Source organism: Lolium perenne, chromosome 1 (genome assembly GCF_019359855.2).
Source record: "Lolium perenne isolate Kyuss_39 chromosome 1, Kyuss_2.0, whole genome shotgun sequence".
Taxonomy (NCBI): Eukaryota; Viridiplantae; Streptophyta; class Magnoliopsida; order Poales; family Poaceae; genus Lolium; species Lolium perenne.
In genome coordinates this window covers 156,584,863-156,603,373 of record NC_067244.2, presented here as the reverse complement: position 1 = coordinate 156,603,373, position 18,511 = coordinate 156,584,863, and positions in this window count along the sequence as shown.

The window sequence follows — 18,511 nt, the reverse complement described above, 5'->3', positions numbered from 1 at the left end:
AAACGTATCTATAATTTCTGATGTTCCATGCTAGTTTTATGACAATACCTACATGCTTTGCTCAAACTTTATAATGATTTTATGCATTTTCCGGGACTAACCTATTAACAAGATGCCACAGTGCTAGTTCCTGTTTTCTGTTGTTTTTGGTTCCAGAAAGGCTGTTCGGGCAATATTCTCGGAATTGGACGAAACAAAAGCCAGAACTCTTATTTTTCCGAGGGACACACGGAGCCAGAAGGGAAAGCCCGGGGGAGGCCCAGGCCCTCCAGACCATAGGGTGGCGCGGCCTAGAGGGGGGCGCGCCGCCCTATGGGGTGGGCCCCCCAGGCACCCCCTCGCACCGCCTCTTCGCCTATATTATCCCTCGTGACCTAAAAACCCGACACCAATTGACGAAACTCCAGAAAGACTCCAGGGATGCCACCGCCATCGCGAAACTCCGTTTCGGGGGACAGAAGTCTCTGTTCCGGCACGCCACCGGGACGGGGGAATTGCCCCCGGAGTCATCTCCATCGACACCACCGCCATCTTCATCACCGTTGCTGTCTCCTATGATGAGGAGGGAGTAGTTCTCCCCCGAGGCTGAGGGCTCTACCGGTAGCTATGCGGTTCATCTCTCTCTCCCATGGTGTGATCTTTATGTGATCATGAGCTTTGTATCACTATTAATCTATGTGCTACTCTAGTGATGTTATTAAAGTAGTCTATTCCTCCTCCATGATGTAATGTTGACAGTGTCTGCATCATGTAATACTTGGCGTAGGTTATGATTGTAATCTCTTGTAGATTATGAAGTTAACTATTACTATGATAGTATTGATGCGATCTATTCCCCCTTTCATAGCTATTGTTGACAGTGTGTATGCTATGTTAGTACTCGGTCTAAATTGCAACGGTCTATTATGCACTCTAGAGGTTACTTTAATATGAACTCCGGATGTTGTGGAGCTTGTTTACTCCATGTTATCTACATGTTTTATGCACACTTTATGTCATATTCGTGCATTTTCTGGAACTAACCTATTAACAAGATGCCGAAGTGCCAGTTCCTGTTTTCTGCTGTTTTTGGTTTCAGAAATCCTAGTAACGAAATATTCTCGGAATCGGACGAAATCAACGCCCAGGTTCCTATTTTTCCCGGAACCATCCAGAACACCCGAGAGCCGCCAGAGGGGAGCCCTGGGGGCCCCACACCACACCCTGGCGCGGCCAGAGGGGGGGGCGCGCCGCCCTATGGTGTGGGCCCCCCAGAAGCCCTCCTGCGCCGCCTCTTCGCCTATATAAAGCCCCTGGATCGAAAACCCTGATGCGTTCGACGAAAACCACAGAAACCTTCCAGAGCCGCCGCCATCGCGAAGCCAAGATCTGGGGGACAGGAGTCTCTGTTCCGGCACGCCGCCGGAGCGGGGAAGTGCCCCCAGAAGGCTTCTCCATCGACACCGCTGCCATCTCCATCGCCATCTTCATCACCGCTGCTGCTCCCATGAGGAGGGAGTAGTTCTCCATCGAGGCTCGGGGCTGTACCGGTAGCTATGTGGTTCATCTCTCTTCCATGTACCTCAATACAATAATCTCATGAGCTGCTTTACATGATTGAGATTCATATGAGTTTTGTATCACTATTCATCTATGTGCTACTCTAGCAATGTTATTAAAGTAGTCCTATTCCTCCTGCACGTGTGTAAAGGTGACAGTGTGTGCACCGTGTTAGTACTTGGTTTATGCTATGATCATGATCTCTTGTAGATTGCGAAGTTAACTATTGCTATGATAATATCGATGTGATCTATTCCTCCTACATATGCATGAAGGTGACAGTGTGCATGCTATGTTAGTACTTGGTTTAATCTGTTGATCTATCTTACACTATAAGGTTACTTAAATATGAACAAATTGTGGAGCTTGTTAACTCCGGCATTGAGGGTTCGTGTAATCCTACGCAATGCGTTCATCATCCAACAAAAGTGTAGAGTATGCATTTATCTATTCTGTTATGTGATCAATGTTGAGAGTGTCCACTAGTGAAAGTCTAATCCCTAGGCCTTGTTCCTAAATACTGCTGCGTTACTACTGCTTGTTTACTGTTTCACTGCGTTAGTACTGCTGCAATACCACCACCATCAACTACACGCCCGCAAGCTATTTTCTGGCACCGTTGCTACTGCTCATACTTATTCATACCACCTGTATTTCACTATCTCTTCGCCGAACTAGTGCACCTATTAGGTGTGTTGGGGACACAAGAGACTTCTTGCTTTGTGGTTGCAGGGTTGCATGAGAGGGATATCTTTGACCTCTTCCTCCCTGAGTTCGATAAACCTTGGGTGATCCACTTAAGGGAAAACTTGCTGCTGTTCTACAAACCTCTGCTCTTGGAGGCCCAACACTGTCTACAGGAAAGGAGGGGGAACGTAGACATCAAGCTACTTTTCTGGCGCCGTTGCCGGGGAGGAAAGGTAAAAGGCACTCATACTCCGGTTCCAGGTAAAGTACTTTTCTGGCGCCATTGTGTTTGTGCTCGAAGCTATTTCCTTTAGATCCTGCAATTGCATCTTTTTGTTTCTTGCTTACACTAGTAAGGCATAATGGACAACATCTGTGAGCTTTTTATTCTATTTCCTGAGTCAAGACATGAATGGTTTAATGCGAAAATTAAAAAACCCATGGAATCTTATTTGCATGCTAGTAGCAATGATATTAGTATGAACGCTTTGAACACCATTGTTGCTAATGATATGGAAAATTCTAAGCTTGGGGAAGCTGGCTTTGATGAGCATGATATTTTTAGTCCCCCAAGCATTGAGGAGAAAATTTTCTTTGATGATACTTTGCCTCCTATTTATGATGATTATAATGATAGTGGTCTTTTGGTGCCACCTACTATGGAGAGTAAATTTTGTTGTGATTATACTATGCCTCCTACACTTGATGAGAATAATAATGATAGCTACTTTGTTGAATTTGCTCCCACTACAACTAATAAAATTGATTATGCCTATGTGGAGAGTAATAATTTTATGCATGAGACTCATGATAAGAATGCTTTATGTGATAGTTATATTGTTGAGTTTGCTCATGTTGTTACTGAAAGTTATTATGAGAGAGGAAAATATGGTTATAGAAATTTTCATGTTACTAAAACACCTCTCTATATGCTGAAATTTTTGAAGCTATACTTGTTTTATCTTCCTATGCTTGTTACTTTGCTCTTCATGAACTTGTTTATTTACAAGATTCCTTTGCATAGGAAGCATGTTAGACTTAAATGTGTTTTGAATTTGCCTCTTGATGCTCTCTTTTGCTTCAAATACTATTTCTTATGAGTGCATCATTAAAACTGCTGAGCCCATCTTAATGGCTATAAAGAAAGAACTTCTTGGGAGATAACCCATGTGTTATTTTGCTACAGTACTTTGTTTTATATTTGTGTCTTGGAAGTTGTTTACTACTGTAGCAACCTCTCCTTATCTTAGTTTTGTGTTTTGTTGTGCCAAGTAAAGTCTTTGATAGTAAAGTAAGTACTAGATTTGGATTACTGCGCAGTTCCAGATTTCTTTGCTGTCACGAATCTGGGTCTACCTCCCTGTAGGTAGCTCAGAAAATTAAGCCAATTTACGTGCATGATCCTCAGATATGCACGCAACTTTCATTCAATTTGAGCATTTTCATTTGAGCAAGTCTGGTGCCATTTTAAAATTCGTCAATACGAACTGTTCTGTTTTGACAGATTCTGCCTTTTATTTCGCATTGCCTCTTTCGCTATGTTGGATTAATTTCTTTGATCCATTAATGTCCAGTAGCATTATGCAATGTCCAGAAGTGTTAAGAATGATTGTGTCACCTCTGAATATGTCAATTTATATTGTGCACTAACCCTCTAATGAGTTGTTTCGAGTTTGGTGTGGAGGAAGTTTTCAAGGATCAAGAGAGGAGTATGATATACTATGATCAAGAAGAGTGAAAGCTCTAAGCTTGGGGATACCCCGGTGGTTCACCCCTGCATATATCAAGAAGACTCAAGCGTCTAAGCTTGGGGATGCCCAAGGCATCCCCTTCTTCATCGACAAATTATCAGGTTCCTTCTCTTGAAACTATATTTTTATTCGGTCACATCTTATGTGCTTTACTTGGAGCGTCTGTATGCTTTTGTTTTTGTTTGTGTTTGAATAAATGCTTGTGTGGGAGAGAGACACGCTCCGCTGGTTCATATGAACACATGTGTTCTTAGCTCATAATATACATGGCGAAGTTTTCTTCTTCGTTAAATTGTTATATGGTTGGAATTGGAAAATGATACATGTAGTAATTGCTATAAATGTTTTGGGTAATGTGATACTTGGCAATTGTTGTGCTCATGATTAAGCTCTTGCATCATATGCTTTGCACCCATTAATGAAGAAATACATAGAGCATGCTAAAATTTGGTTTGCATATTTGGTTTCTCTAAGGTCTAGATAATTTCTAGTATTGAGTTTGAACAACAAGGAAGACGGTGTAGAGTCTTATAATGTTTTCAATATGTCTTTTATGTGAGTTTTGCTGCACCGGTTCATCCTTGTGTTTGTTTCAAATAAACCTTGCTAGCCTAAACCTTGTATCGAGAGGGAATACTTCTCATGCATCCAAAATACTTGAGCCAACCACTATGCCATTTGTGTCCACCATACCTACCTACTACATGGTATTTTCCGCCATTCCAAAGTATATTGCTTGAGTGCTACCTTTAAAATTCCATCATTCACCTTTGCAATATATAGCTCATGGGACAAATAGCTTAAAAACTATTGTGGTATTGAATATGTAATTATGCACTTTATCTCTTATTAAGTTGCTTGTTGTGCGATAACCATGTTTACTGGGGACGCCATCAACTACTCTTTGTTGAATATCATGTGAGTTGCTATGCATGTTCGTCTTGTCTGAAGTAAGAGCGATCTACCACCTTATGGTTAAGCATGCATATGTTAGAGAAGAACATTGGGCCGCTAACTAAAGCCATGATCCATGGTGGAAGTTTCAGTTTTGGACATATATCCTCAATCTCAAATGAGAAAATTATTAATTGTTGTTACATGCTTATGCATAAAAGAGGAGTCCATTATCTGTTGTCTATGTTGTCCCGGTATGTATGTCTAAGTTGAAGAATAATCAATAGCGAGAAATCCAATGCGAGCTTTCTCCTTAGACCTTTGTACAAAGCATAGAGGTACCCCTTTGTGACACTTGGTAAAAACGATTGCATTGTGATGATCCGGTAGTCCAAGCTAATTAGGACAAGGTGCGGGCACTATTAGTACACTATGCATGAGGCTTGCAACTTATAAGATATAATTTACATGATGCATATGCTTTATTACTACCGTTGACAAAATTGTTTCATGTTTTCAAAATCAAAGCTCTAGCACAAATATAGCAATCGATGCTTTTCCTCTATGGAGGACCATTCTTCTACTTTTCAATGTTGAGTCAGTTCACCTATTTCTCTCCACCTCAAGAAGCAAACACTTGTGTGAACTGTGCATTGATTCCTACATACTTGCTTATTGCACTTATTATGTTACTCTATGTTGACAATATCCATGAGATATACATGTTACAAGTTGAAAGCAACCGCTGAAACTTAATCTTCTTTTGTGTTGCTTCAATGCCTTTACTTTGAATTATTGCTTTATGAGTTAACTCTTATGCAAGACTTATTGATGCTTGTCTTGAAGTGCTATTCATGAAAAGTCTTTGCTTTATGATTCAGTTGTTTACTCATGTCATTACCATTGTTTTGATCGCTGCATTCACTACATATGCTTTACAAATAGTATGATCAAGTTTATGATGGCATGTCACTCCGTAAATTATCTGTGTTATCGTTTTACACGCTCGGGATGAGCAGAACTAAGCTTGGGGATGCTGATACGTCTCCGACGTATCGATAATTTCTTATGTTCCATGCCACATTATTGATGTTATCTACATGTTTTATGCACACTTTATGTCATATTCGTGCATTTTCTGGAACTAACCTATTAACAAGATGCCGAAGTGCCGTTCTGTTTTCTGCTGTTTTTGGTTTCAGAAATCCTAGTAACGAAATATTCTCGGAATCGGACGAAATCAACGCCCAGGTTCCTATTTTTCCCGAACCATCCGGAACACCCAAGAGCCGCCGAGGGGAGCCACTGGGGCCCCACACCACACCGGCGCGGCCGGAGGGGGCCACGCCGCCCTATGGTGTGGGCCCCCGTAAGCCCTCCTGCGCCGCCTCTTCGCCTATATAAAGCCCCTGGATCGAAAACCACGATGCGTTCGACGAAAACCACGAAACCTTCCGTAGCCGCCGCCATCGCGAAGCCAAGATCCGGGGACAGAGTCTCTGTTCCGGCACGCCGCCGGAGCGGGGAAGTGCCCCCGGAAGGCTTCTCCATCGACACCGCTGCCATCTCCATCGCCATCTTCATCACCGCTGCTGCTCCCATGAGGAGGGAGTAGTTCTCCATCGAGGCTCGGGGCTGTACCGGTAGCTATGTGGTTCATCTCTCTTCCATGTACCTCAATACAATAATCTCATGAGCTGCTTTACATGATTGAGATTCATATGAGTTTTGTATCACTATTCATCTATGTGCTACTCTAGCAATGTTATTAAAGTAGTCCTATTCCTCCTGCACGTGTGTAAAGGTGACAGTGTGTGCACCGTGTTAGTACTTGGTTTATGCTATGATCATGATCTCTTGTAGATTGCGAAGTTAACTATTGCTATGATAATATTGATGTGATCTATTCCTCCTACATATGCATGAAGGTGACAGTGTGCATGCTATGTTAGTACTTGGTTTAATCTGTTGATCTATCTTACACTATAAGGTTACTTAAATATGAACAAATTGTGGAGCTTGTTAACTCCGGCATTGAGGGTTCGTGTAATCCTACGCAATGCGTTCATCATCCAACAAAAGTGTAGAGTATGCATTTATCTATTCTGTTATGTGATCAATGTTGAGAGTGTCCACTAGTGAAAGTCTAATCCCTAGGCCTTGTTCCTAAATACTGCTGCGTTACTACTGCTTGTTTACTGTTTCACTGCGTTAGTACTGCTGCAATACCACCACCATCAACTACACGCCCGCAAGCTATTTTCTGGCACCGTTGCTACTGCTCATACTTATTCATACCACCTGTATTTCACTATCTCTTCGCCGAACTAGTGCACCTATTAGGTGTGTTGGGGACACAAGAGACTTCTTGCTTTGTGGTTGCAGGGTTGCATGAGAGGGATATCTTTGACCTCTTCCTCCCTGAGTTCGATAAACCTTGGGTGATCCACTTAAGGGAAAACTTGCTGCTGTTCTACAAACCTCTGCTCTTGGAGGCCCAACACTGTCTACAGGAAAGGAGGGGGAACGTAGACATCATTATCCAACAAGAGAGTGTAGAAAGTAGCATTTATTTATTCAGTTATGTGATCAATGTTGAGAGTGTCCACTAGTGAAAGTATGATCCCTAGGCCTTGTTTCTAAGCATTGAAACACCATTTCCAACAAGTTATGTTACATGTTCGCTTGCTGCCATTTATATTTCAATTGCAATTACTACTTACAATCATCCATATTACTTGTATTTTGCTATCTCTTCGCCGAACTAGTGCACCTATACATCTGACAAGTGTATTAGGTGTGTTGGGGACACAAGAGACTTCTTGTATCGTAATTGCAGGGTTGTTTGAGAGGGATATCTTTGACCTTTACCTCCCTGAGTTCGATAAACCTTGGGTGATCCACTTAAGGGAAACTTGCTGCTGTTCTACAAACCTCTGCTCTTGGAGGCCCAACACTGTCTACAGGAATAGAAGCGTGCGTTGACATCAAGCTATTTTCTGGCGCCGTTGCCGGGGAGGTAAGGTAAAAGGTATTCACATCCTCCGACTACTAAGCTATTTCCTAGCACTGTTGCCGGTGTGTGAGTGCTCGAAGCTATTTCCTTTAGATTCTGCAATTATATCTTTTTTCATGTTTTTATTTTCACTAGTTAGGCTTGAAATTTATATTGAATTAGGACATGATGTGTTTGAAGAGATAATTAAAAAACCCATGGAACTTTGTTTGCAAAATAGTTGTAGCAATGTTATTAGCATGAACTCTTTGAACACTATTATTGCTAATGCTATGGAAGAATTTAAGCTTAGGGAAGCTGGTTGTGATATTTTTAGTCCTCCAAGTTTTGAGGAGAAAATTTTCTTTGATGATACTTTGCCTCCCATTTATGATGATTATAATGATAGTGGTATTTTGGTGCCACCTACTATGGAGGATAAAGTTTATTATGATTATACCATGCCTGCAATTTATGATGATTACAATGATGGTTGTGATAGTTTTACTCCCACTATTACTAATAAAATTGATTATGCTTATGTGGAGAGTAATGATACTTTTATGCATGTGAATAAGAATGCTTCATGTGATAGTTATATTGTTGAGTTTGTTCATGATGCTACTGAAAGTTATTATGAGAGAGGGAAACATGGTTATATGCATCTTAATAATATTAAGTTTCCCCTCTTAATTTATGTTGAGAATCTTGAAGTTGCGCTTGTGTTGCCTTTCTATGCTTGTTGCGTTATGCTTACATGACTTGTTTATTTACAAGATTCCTTTTCATAGGAAGCGGGTTAGGCTTAAATTTGTTTCATACATGCTTTTTGATGCTCTCTTTGCTTCAACTCTCATCCTTATGTGAGCATCATTAAAATTACTGAGCCCATCTTAATGGCTATAAAGAAAGCACTTCTTGGGAGATAACCCATGTTTTTATTTTGCTACTGTTTTGTTGTGTCTTGGAAGTTGTTACTAATGTAGCAACCTCTCCTTATCTTTATTTTATTGCATTGTTGTGCCAAGTAAAGTCTTTGATAGAGAGTTGATACTCGATTTGGATTACTGCACAGAAACAGATTTCTTGCTCTCACGAATTTGAGTAGGTCTCTCTGTAAGTAACTCAGAAAAATCAGAGAAAATTCATGAGTGATCCTTAGATATGTACGCAACTTTCATTCAATTTGAGCTTCTTCATATGAGCATGTTAAGTGCCTCTAAAAAATTCGTCTTTACGGACTGTTCTGTTTTGACAGATTCTGCCTTTTATTTCACATTGCGTCTTTTGCTATGTTGAATGGATTTCTTTGTTCCATTAACTTTCAGTAGCTTTGAGCAATGTCCAGAAGTGTTAAGAATGATTGTGTCACCTCTGAATATGTGAATTTTTTATTATGCACTAACCCTCTAACGAGTTTGTTCTGAGTTTGCTGTGGAGGAAGTTTTCAAGGGTCAAGAGAGGAGGATGATACAATATGATCAAGAAGAGTGAAAAGTCTAAGCTTGGGGATGCCCCCGTGGTTCATCCCTGCATATTTCAAGAAGACTCAAGCATCTAAGCTTGGGGATGCCCAAGGCATCCCCTTCTTCATCGACAACTTATCAGGTCACCTCTAGTGAAACTATATTTTTATTCCGTCATATCTTATGTGCTTTACTTGGAGCGTCTGTATGTTTTTATTTTTGTTTTTGTTTGAATAAAATCGGATCCTAGCATTCTTTGTGTGGGAGAGAGAGACACACTCCTCTCATTCAAATGAACACTGGTGTTCTTATCTTTACTTTTAATGTTCATGGCGAAGGTTGAAACTGCTTCGTTCATTGTTATATGGTTGGCAACAAAAAATGCTTCATGTGGTAATTGGTATATTGTCTTGAATAATTTGATACTTGGAAATTGTTTTGCTCAATAGATCATGTTTAAGCTCTTGCATCATGTACTTTGCACCTATTAATTAAGAACTACCATAGAGCTTGTTGAAATTTGGTTTGCATGATTGGTCTCTCTAAAGTCTAGATATTTTCTGGTGAAGTGTTTGAACAACAAGGAAGACAGTGTAGAGTCTTATAATGCTTGCAATATGTTCTTATGTAAGTTTTGATGTACCGGTTCATACTTGTGTTTGCTTCAAACAACCTTGCTAACCCAAAGCCTTGTACTGAGAGGGAATACTTCTCGTGCATCCAAATCCTTGAGCCAAAACCTATGCCATTTGTGTCCACCATAACTACCTACTATGTGGTATTTCTCTGCCATTCCAAAGTAAATTGCTTGTGTGCTACCTTTAAAATTTCATTCCTTGTCTTTGCAATATATAGCTCATGGGAAAGTAGCTTGAAAACTATTGTGGTAAAGAATATGTAGCTTATGTATCTTATTTCTTATAAGTTGATTGTTGAGCGGTAACCATGTTTCTGGGGACGCCATCAACTATTACACCTTTGTTGAATATCATGTGAGTTGCTATGCATGTTCGTCTTGTCTGAAGTAAGGGTGATTTATCATGATCAAATGGTTTGAGTATGCATATTGTTAGAGAAGAACATTGGGCCGCTAACTAAAGCCATGTATCATGGTGGAAGTTTCAGTTTGGACATTAATCCTCAATCTCTTATGAGAATATTATCTTTTGTTGAGTGCTTATGCATTAAAGAGGAGTCCATTATCTGTTTTCTATGTTGTCCCGGTATGGATGTCCTTAGTTGAGATCTATAAAAAACGAGAAATCAAATGCGATCTATCTCCTTGGACCTTTGTACAGGCGGCATAGAGGTACCCCTTTGTGACACTTGGTTGAAACATATGTAATGCAATGATAATCCATGTAAATCCAAGCTAATTAGGACAAGGTGCGAGCACTATTGGTATTCTATGCATGAGGCTTGCAACTTATAGGATGTCTTATGCATAACACATATGAATTATTACTACAGTTGACAAAATTGTTTCTATGTTTTCAAAATAAAGCTCTAGCACAAAAATAGTAATCCTTGCTTCCCTCTGCGAAGGGCCTTTCTTTTACTTTATGTTGAGTCAGTTTACCTACTTCTTTCTATCCTAGAAGCAAACACTTGTGTCAACTGTGTGCATTGATTCTTACATACTTGATTATTTGCATTCATCATATTACTTTGTGTTGACAATTATCCATGAGATATACATGTTGAAGTTAACTCCTATGCAAGTCTTATTGATGCTTGTCTTGAAAGTACTATTCATGAAAAGTCTTTTCTATATGATTCAGTTATTTAGTCATTGTCTTTACCATTGCTTCGAATCACTTCATTCATCTCATATGCTTTACAATAGTATTGATTAAGATTATGATAGTAGCATGTCACTTAAGAAATTATCCTTGTTATCGTTTACCTACTCGAGGGCGAGTAGGAACTAAGCTTGGGGATGCTTGATACGTCTCAAACGTATCTATAATTTCTGATGTTCCATGCTAGTTTTATGACAATACCTACATGCTTTGCTCACACTTTATAATGATTTTATGCATTTTCCGGGACTAACCTATTAACAAGATGCCACAGTGCCAGTTCCTGTTTTCTGTTGTTTTTGGTTCCAGAAAGGCTGTTCGGGCAATATTCTCGGAATTGGACGAAACAAAAGCCAGAACTCTTATTTTTCTGAGGGACACACGGAGCCAGAAGGGAAAGCCCGGGGGAGGCCGAAGCCCTCCAGACCATAGGCTGGCGCGGCCTAGAGGGGGGGCGTGCCGCCCTATGGGGTGGGCCCCCCAGGCACCCCCTCGCGCCGCCTCTTCGCCTATATTATCCCTCGTGACCTAAAAACCCGACACCAATTGACGAAACTCCAGAAAGACTCCAGGGCCGCCGCCGCCATCGCGAAACTCCGTTTCGAGAGACAGAAGTCTCTGTTCCAGCATGCCGCCGGGACGGGGGAATTGCCCCCGGTGTCATCTCCATCGACACCACCGCCATCTTCATCGCCGTTGTTGTATCCTATGATGAGGAGGGAGTAGTTCTCCCCCGAGGCTGAGGGCTCTACCGGTAGCTATGTGGTTCATCTCTCTCTCCCATGGTGTGATCTTTATGTGATCATGAGCTTTCTATCACTATTAATCTATGTGCTACTCTAGTGATGTTATTAAAGTAGTCTATTCCTCCTCCATGATGTAATGTTGACAGTGTGTGCATCATGTAATACTTGGCGTAGGTTATGATTGTAATCTCTTGTAGATTATGAAGTTAACTATTACTATGATAGTATTGATGCGATCTATTCCCCCTTTCATAGCTATTGTTGACAGTGTGTATGCTATGTTAGTACTCGGTCTAAATTGCAACGGTCTATTATGCACTCTAGAGGTTACTTTAATATGAACTCCGGATGTTGTGGAGCTTGTTTACTCCGGCTTGAGGTGTGCTTTTGTAGCCTTACACAATGAATGGTGTTTGTTATCCAACAAGAGAGTGTAGAAAGTAGCATTTATTTATTCAGTTATGTGATCAATGTTGAGAGTGTCCACTAGTGAAAGTATGATCCCTAGGCCTTGTTTCTAAGCATTGAAACACCATTTCCAACAAGTTCTGTTACATGTTCGCTTGCTGCCATTTATATTTCAGATTGCAATTACTACTTACAATCATCCATATTACTTGTATTTTACTATCTCTTCGCCGAACTAGTGCACCTATACATCTGACAAGTGTATTAGGTGTGTTGGGGACACAAGAGACTTCTTGTATCGTAATTGCAGGGTTGCTTGAGAGGGATATCTTTGACCTTTACCTCCCTTAGTTTGATAAACCTTGGGTGATCCACTTAAGGGAAACTTGTTGCTGTTCTACAAACCTCTGCTCTTGGAGGCCCAACACTGTCTACAGGAATAGAAGCGTGCGTAGACATCAGACATCTTATTGTGCTTATGGACTTTACTAATGGTCGTGGTGATAGATTCTTATCTGGGTACCCAAAACTTGGTTCTACCAACGATTGAGTAATATGGCACTACGGTGTACCAGTTGTGGTACCCAAACCCTAATTCTAAAAGATTTATTTAAGGTAGGGTATTGTTTTCCCTTATTACCATAACTAAAGTAATGGTACTTAGTAAGGTATTTACAATAGAAACAATCTTGAGGGTTCATTCCAATGAATGGATTAGACTCATTTAGTCCATCCAATCATGGCTTCTGGTTAATACCAACTATCCTCCCTTTTGTGTCTTTAGGTTCCATGAAAGGAATCTTTCTAATAGGCTTATGTTTTGGTATGGTCAAACTCCTTCGGTCTTAAGCCTTCTTAAGATTTGATTGTCCTCCGGCATCTTCTTCATCCAACTTCCTTATCTTTTACTTACTTGAGCTCTTTTACTTCTGAGTAATTAGTAATTACCCACTCAAGTTAGGGTCCAACCCTTACTTCTTCGAGATATAAACCTCGGCTTCTAGTCTGTCATCCTCCTGAGAGTACTATTACATGAATACTTTCCCACAACCTCATAAAAATAAGATCGGACTTCCTCTCAGTTCAGACCTTCTTCTTCGTCCATCACACTTCAAACATCATATCTTAATACTTCTCATTCAGCCTCTCCCCCTTGGAGTTTACTAATGATCTTCAAACTCCTTTTCTTCAAATCATTAAACTCCAAGGTTAGAAAATTAGTCTTGGTATGGCTTATTGGTGGTGTGTTTCTAGGTCTCACGAAGACTTCTTTGCGGTGTATCCACGCAATTGTGGGTATCCGATGTAAATCCTCCAACTAAATATTTAATTACCAGCTACGGAATACCAGCTGCGGAATCCCTCTTTCTTTTAGCGTAAAGAAACATCCAAGCTGCGTACTATCTGGTACCAGCTGCAGATTAACTACCACCAGAGGTGGCTTATTTGATACCAGTTGTGGACTATATATGGTTCTAGTCAACATGTTCCTACCAGATGCGGATACTTTTATAGTTTTCGTTAAGATCTACCTCACTTTCAATGCTTCCTCTTCATAAGTATCCTATATCAGCTGCGGTCCTATTATACCGGCTGCAACTTTACTTGTCCATTCTCCTTCTTCTAGGGTTTGTTTTGCAAAAGAACCACTTGTTAACACTATGAAGATAGTATCGTAAGTGACTTCATTTGCATCCCCTTCTTTGATAATGAATATGGCTCCACTTCTACTGCTCCATATTCACTATTTTTCTCACTTTTATGATACATCCATGTCGAAGTACTCCTTAATTAAGGATAAAAGTGAGTTTTAATTGGTCCTTCCTTCAGAGTTGTGGTTGCTTCCCACAACTTTACTTCCTTCTTCTAGTGAACCTTCATCTTGTCTTCAGACTCTTCAGAAATCGTCACTTCCTCACATGAATACCTTTACCCTCTAGACCTATAACATCAAGAAATAGCTTGATATTGCAACATGCATTTGCATATCAAGATCAAACTTCATGTATGGATCTAGTCAAACAATGAAAATCCAATAAAATCCAAAAAGATTCAGCTTTGTGCTTATAATAGACATCCTTATATGCCTGAATATAATAGTTGGGTAAGACATCCCTAAACATCAGGCTCAGATGTGTAGTATATAACACCACATAAGATAGGTTTAGGTTGTGATACTTAGCACATATATATGGATTCCTACTACTTATCTCAATATTTACCTCAATTGCTCACTTGCAATCAAATAAACTTGAGCAAATTGGTCTAGGATAGTTGTGATTGACCTAATTTCCTTGGAAAGTGCTAACTTACCTTCCATTTACTTGAAAACTAACCTCACATGATCTCTCGAAACTATAACATGACTACTCTAAACACATGCTTGTTAGAATATACCACCTATAACTCCATGATTTCTCGATGTGATATGCTCTAAATAAGCCTTCTTTCGACTATCATCTATGGTTCGAGCATACTTGGCACAATTTCCAGGATTTTAAGGCCTAAGCTTTCGAACTATTCCTTAAATCCTACTCCTTATCCCACTCTTGTTAATTCAATTACGATGTTCTACTCCATCACATCATGACTCTCAAGTGAATCATGTTTGAGTACCTAGTTTATTATTGAAAGAAGACTCATCTAACTCCTATCACTCTTCCTTATCTTCTATGATTGACTCATCATAGATATATACTACCTCATATAACTTATCTCCTTTACTTAACATCAGTCATTTGACATTATAAAAGACTTTTACTTAATCATAACATGTCTTGGTATACATCTTCCAATAGGATATTCTCCTTATGGTTGTATCCTCTCTTTGGACTACCATGTATTGTATACCAACTGTGGTCTACCACCACCCATTATCTTTAGGTCCAATGGTGTTCTACTAAATTGGGAATGAAGCAAGATAACTAATCAACTGTACTTAAGAAAAATAGATAAGAAAGATTGACTCAAGTGTGTCAGGATTATTCTCAAGTGAATACCCATCTCAAGTCAAAAGAATATTTGGTTTAGCATAGTTGACTTAGCTAATACAACTTCCTATAGACACTACCAAACCTATAGGTCTCCTTTAAAGGGTTTTAATCCTAGGGTCAAAGCATTTGCTCTGGTACCAGTTGTGGTGACCCAGCGTACCACTGCATGGTGTAGTACACAAGTCGTTGACATAACACAAGTGAAACACCGTTCCACTCAAATTACATCTCTCAGAGTGGTACAACAGAAACATATGCGAGTCCAAGGTATGTCTATAGAAGGATACACAAACTGTTTACAGAAGGTCAACACAGCCTCCTTCTTTACAGTGAGGTAAAACTTCAAATAAAGCTCCAGAAGAATGACTCGTAGTCTAACTTATTGCTAACTCAAACTAAAGAGCTACTTGGCTTGCTATAGACATCTAGCTACTTAGGTGCTAGGATTAGGGAAATGTTCCCTTTTATTACTAGTCTAGGTTTCCATTATAGCTGATGCAGAAGTTGACTCCATTGAATTCTTTGAATGGATTCTCCATCTTGTTGCACTTGACTCCTTTGGAAGGGGGTTCAAATGGGAGGGAATGAGTACGAGCGTACTCCACAAGTTCATATTAGGAAATAGGTATATCATGCACTAGCTACAACCACTGTTGGGGGGATGACCCCCGGTATGCCAAAGGCATGCCAAACCTGATGGTTTGAGCCATCAAGATACCGGTTTAATATTCTTACCGGAGCACAAAGATAAGAGCTTGGTTAAGTAAAGGCAGACCGGTATCCCCAGAGGGGTATACCGAAACCGGATGAAGAAGATACCGGAAGGAGGGCAGGTCGGCAAGACCGGTCAAAGATTCTCTTCAGAGCTGGAGGACAAGGCTGAGCTAAGCAAAGTGACTTTAATCGGAGCCCTGGCGCCAAAGAGAAGGGTGACGCTGAAAGAAGCCGGAGGACGTCAGCGTCCTGATTAAAGAAGACCCCGGCGTCATCCATGATTAAAGTAGCTTTGTAAAGAAGTTTGTCCAGTCAAAGATGCCATTAGGGTTTCTTGCTCTGTAAGCCACCCTCTCCCCTATATAAGGAGAGGGGGCACCCCCGTATCCGGAGGTTAGATGGTCGATCCCTAGACACTCATGTACGCCCAGAAACCTGTAACCATGTTGAGATCAATGAAGCAAGCGATCTAGAGCAGAGTTCTTCCTCTTGTCTTTCTTCTTGCATACCTGCCTTTGGTTGTGTTCTTGAGGAATGCATCCGGAAGTTCATCCCATCTAGTCGCAAACCCTCCCCCGAATCCTCTAGCGCCCATTCGGCCCCAACTTAAGCCATCCCATGGCATCTGCTCGTTCGCCACGACGACAACCACAGATCAAAAAGTCATAGGCGAATGCAAGTTTTCATAAACGTTTCTTCAAAAGGTTTATTTTATTCTAAAAACTATGCCCGTCAGTCTTCACAGGTTGAACAGAACTTCATGGAGTTCCTTTCCTGCCGCGTTCGTAGTTCCCTTCCTGGAACAGGGAGTGACTGCCACAATTTGATACCCTCTGCAGAGGTGCGTTACTTTTCCCATAAGAGACCTTATCCTTGTTGCCAACCAGGCGTATACTTCCCCGTCCACACTTCCCTGGTGTGAGGCCAGGTGTAAGATCCAAGCCCACACCGCCTTCTCCGCGACCTTGCATACCCACCCTTTTGTCCATCCGTACACCCCCGGTAGACATCTCCCGATCATACGGCTTTAACCCCGGTGTACTATGGACAATCCCTCATAGACGATAGAGCCTCTCATCCACACGGATGGGGATTTTAAAGGATTTACCAACCTACTGCAGTGTTATCTCCAACACCCAGCCAGGCTCCACCAGGTCCGTTGATATGCAAGAGGGAAAAGATACAGCTGACTTCTCCAGAGCCATTATAAATCTTATGGTCAACGCGATATGTACGACGCTACAATCACTGGACGACATTGGTACTTAGTCCTAGATGAGTAGTACCCATGCAATGGAACCTCCACCAATTAACACATACCATGGTTCCATTGCCCACCACATAGTCATATTCATAATTGTAAAATAATACTTTGCTTTTCAATGCAAGAGTGATAAGTATAGTACTTTGCATATAGTTTGATAAAAATAATCAAATGACATGAGCAAGCAATGAACTTGCCTTTCTTGACTGCAAGATTATGCAGGCAAAAGCTTCGATACGTAAGAACTCCAAGTTCTGAAATACCATCATTGTCTGGTAAGGACAATGTTTAAAGAACTGGCAAAGATGCTATAATGCATAGTATGAGATGCAATCGACCCGAGCGTAACCTAATCTCGATGATTTAGGATAGATGAGTTGTAAAGATTTCTTTAGGGTGTGTTGCACTTTTAGAATAGTTCTCAAACAAGGTTCTTATTAGGGTTTGGTTATATTAGCATCATAACCAAGGGATATAAGACATCATAATAAACACACATATAAAGGACTTGTAGTTCAACAATATGTGAAAAGCAGTTGTCAATTTTAAGATCTACAGGATATGGTTGATGATTACATGTATTATACTTCAAAAGAATAACTTTTGAAGAACATATTGATTAAGAAATAATAAGTATTTCAAATAAGAACTATGGCTTCTAAGGTTTGATTGACATTTGTACTTCAGAAGAATAACTTTTGAAGAACATATTCCATTAGAATAAGAACTACTATACATAGGAGCTATGGCTTCTAGAGTTTACTATTGGATTCATTTAGTTCTTTAATAGGAACTAGTTGGGTTCTTAAATAGAATTGGTCTATACATAGCAAGTATTAACAAGTTTATTACTATGGTTGATTATGGGTATCATATCAAAGAATGATGGTCAAGGTGTTGCTATAAGTTAGGGTTTACTATGGCTTCACATTTGCTTCACTAAGTAATCATTAATGGTTTCTAAGCTAAGTGTTTTATTACTTTCTAAGTAGGGTTTAGTGGGATAGGAGCATGTTATGTGCATTACTACACAAAATTGGTGTTAGGGTTCATCACTAGGATTCTATTAGGGTTTGATGGTTGAGTTGATCCTAATGGTGTGGTATATAGGAGTGGTGATCAATGATACTAATCCAATTAACAAGTTAGGGTTTACTCCTAAGTGATACTAGGGAATTATATAGGTTTTAATTAAGAAGAGGGACAAGAAATGATAATTTCCATGTGACTTAGTTTTATGCTAGTGGATCAT